The 3,682-nt window shown below is 29.8% G+C and overlaps 1 long non-coding RNA gene across 1 annotated transcript; it reads right to left on the reverse strand.

Annotated features, from left to right (window-relative positions):
• Positions 1-245: 245 nt before the first annotated feature.
• LOC107948302 (uncharacterized) lies at positions 246-1,416 on the reverse strand. The gene is made up of 2 exons (XR_001697325.2): positions 849-1,416; positions 246-544 (listed from the first exon to the last, which is right to left on the reverse strand). It is a non-coding gene; the product is annotated as an uncharacterized lncRNA (long non-coding RNA).
• Between the last annotated feature and the right edge of the window lie 2,266 nt (positions 1,417-3,682).

Consider the following 3,682-nt stretch of genomic DNA (forward strand, 5'->3'; position numbering starts at 1 on the left):
CCTACAATATTTTGCCTAACTTTAATATCTATGAGTGATAAGGTCTAAATATTTTTTTATATTGCGCTCAAAGTTTTCAGTGTTGTAAGTCGCAAAGTCTCTAGACATAAATAATTAAATTTTTTAGAATATGCATCGTGTTATTAGTATGATACTGTTGGATCAATTCAGACGAATTTAAATACCAAACGTCAAATTAAGGTATGATTTAAATTGAAAAGAGATTGAGTTAGAAGGAATAAAAGTGAGATAATGAATTGTCATTAATGTGTAAAGTGAAGGACCAAAGTTGATATTCTGCAAAGGATTATGGTGGTAATTAACCCATAGTAATTAGATTAGTGTAGAAGCTCAATCCTAGCTGTACCGGTCCAAATTTGACCGGGCCTAAATCAGCCTAATATACCCAAGCCCAAAACTAACCCCAAAGACCCAGACCCGATTACAAACAAGCCCAAACCACCAGTAGAAAAAAAAGAAGAAGCAGCAAACCCTAGGGCCACTTGCCTCCACTTGCACTGCCTCCGTCCCATCATCCCATCACCTGCAAAACAAACAGAGAGCAGAAAGCACGCAAAAGAGAAGCAAAACAAAGCAGAAGCAGCAAGCAATAGCAGAGATCAAAAAAAATATTTCTTTTGTAACCGACTATAAAGTCGAAAAGGAAATCAAACGAGAGGGGACTCGATTGTATTTGCAAAAAAAGAGGGATTTTCAATATTCAAAAACGAATACAATATAAGAGAATAAAGCCAGCAAAAGGATTGATTAAAAAGGTAGATCTTTGTGCTTTACATACCGAATATAGTGTACATACAAAGATAGTTGTATAGATATAATATTTTTACCTTTTTTTGGGCGATCGGAAAGATGGAAACCGAATGGTTTTCTCGGTTTTTCGCAACGGTTGTGGGTCTTTTTGTTGTTTGAGGCTCAGATTTGGAACGAGGGGAGCAAAAGGGGTCGAATAGGCGCCATCTTCGTACCTCCGGCCACCGGCGATGGACTGCGACGGTCCCCTGTGGCCGGACTTAAGACCCCAGCGGAGAAAAACAAAAGAGCTTCTAAATTTTTTAGAAATTTGGCAGAAGTGCTGATTTTTTTTTCAAAAAAAGGTGGCTTAAATAGGTGCATAAAACGGCACCGTATTGGGAGGATGCTTTCAACGCAAAAACGGCACCGTTTGGTGCTAGACCCGCGACCCGATCCAATTGATAACAGGACCCGCGTGTTTTCTTCCCTAAAAGGGATATGTGCACGTTTGATCCCTCCCTTTTGCGTGGTCATTCAATTAGGCCATCTATGCTTTCCTTTGTCTTTTTAATTCGTCCCTGAAATTTGCACGTTATTGCAAATTAATCCACGTCTAAACGCAGCGTTGTGCGGATTTGGTATATTTTCGGTTTCGATCCTCAATTATTTATGTGCATTTGTATTTTGATCCTTGGCTCAGTTTTTAATAGTTTGTTTTATTTAAAAATTATCCTTTCAATTTTGTTTTATTTCAATCAAGTTTAGTTTGTGATTTATATTCTTTAGGATTTAATTAGTTATTTATTTATGCATATATTTTTATTTTATTTTATTTTTGCTATAGTTTTTTATCCTATATTGTTTAGTTAGTGATTTCTTTTATGTATATATATATTTTTTTTCATATATTATGTATATACTTTTAATATTATCATATATTTATTTTGAATATATATATTTGTGTAATATTATTAATAATTGTTTTTTACCTTATTATCATTTCTAATATATATGTGTATCGTATATATATATATTTATTGTATTTTTACATATGTTATGTATATATATTTAATATTATATTATTTATATATATATTTTTTCATATTATCTTACGTATATATTTTTTTAATAACTATATTATGTATATACTATTACCATATATCTATTTATGTAACATTATTAATGATTGTTTTTACTATTATTATTATTCCTAATATATATATTATGTATACATTTTTTAACTACTATATTATATATATTTTTTAAATACCGTACATATTATTATTATATCTATTTTTACCCCTTTTATATTTTATCATATGTGTATATATATACTTTTATATATATAGTATTATATATTATTATATTTATTATTATACTTATTATTTTCACTATTGTTACTTATTATTTTACTTTAACATTATTATGTCAAACTTGGTATACATGTCTTTTTTGTACATATTGTCATTTTTTGTTATATATATTATTTTATTATGGTATTAATACATTTTTATCCTTTTCATTCATTGTAAATGTTATTTATAATTACTCTAATATCCTAATATTATATTATAATATTTTCATTTTATTAATCATCTCATTATTTTGCATCGTTTATTTATTCACGAATTTTTGTCACAATACATGAATTTTAAATAAAGGCAAGCTCATTCTCAAAGTTCGAGATGCCGTGTCCTAACTTACTGGATATGACATCTTGTTACCTCGAGATAAGATTTTTGTAAATAAAGGTAATATTTGATATTTGGAAGTTCGAGAGATCGTGTCCTAATTTACTGGGTTTCAATTTTCCTCGTTTACCCTAAATAATCGAATATCCTTTTAAAAGGAGTTAAAATACACAAATTTTACATAAAAGGTAAACTCACTCTCAAAAGCTCGAGATGTCATGTCCTAACTTACTGGATGTGACATTTTATCACTTCGAGACGAGAAGGTCTTTAATATTCGAGTTTTTTACAAAGAGAGGGATCGTATTTTAAAGTATTTTAAGTTTTCAATTTTCGACACTAAGACAATAATTAATCAACTAGGTACCAAGTTTTGGGCGTATCGAGGGTGCTAATCCTTCCTCGTGTGTAACCGACTCCCGAACTTATTTTCTGATTTTCGTAGACCAAAAATTATCATTTTAGTAAATCTTAACTTTTATTAAAATGATTAATTTGAGGTGACCCGATCACACCTCATTAAAAAGGATTGGTGGCGACTCCTCTATTCGTTTTCATTTTCAAAATCAAGTCGATTCCCGTTTTTTCAAAAAAATGGTTACGACACTAGCCATTCAACATCATTTGTTTAAGCCTTCTTAATCCCCCATCGTCGGATCATAAATAGTGGAAAGACATAGATTTCCATCAAGTAAAATAGGGCAAAATTTTGGAACATTCTTAGCATTATATTCGTCCCTTGGTCGGCAAAGAAAGAAAGAAAACGAGAAAATAGAGGAACTTCCCTAGCCGTGAGTTCCATAGTTAAATTCATGAGATTTTGTTGTTCAAATAGCTAAATTGAGCCATTGAAATTCTTAAATGTTCCCTTTTTTCTGAAGCAAAGATTCTTAAATGTTAAATTACCCATTGTAGAGGACCAAAAACTGAAAGACAAGGGATGATGTTTTGAGGGGTCTTTTTAGGTCTTTCGAATAAGAAAAAGAGAGGTAAGGAAGGCCTCATCATCTCATGCTTTCATAGTTTAATTTATGTTTTAGGGGTGATTTGTTTGGATTATTATTTAATTCGAAGAATAATTAAATAATTGAGTTAAAAATAAAAATTAATTAATATAGTCATTGTAATTTAATTTTATTAAGATAATTAAATAAGTTTTTACATAAATTTTAATACTGTAAATGAAATTAGAATTGATTTGTGTAAATTATTTAATTAGAATTAATTAATTTTTGGAA

Source organism: Gossypium hirsutum, chromosome A03, assembly GCF_007990345.1.
Source record: "Gossypium hirsutum isolate 1008001.06 chromosome A03, Gossypium_hirsutum_v2.1, whole genome shotgun sequence".
NCBI lineage: Eukaryota > Viridiplantae > Streptophyta > Magnoliopsida > Malvales > Malvaceae > Gossypium > Gossypium hirsutum.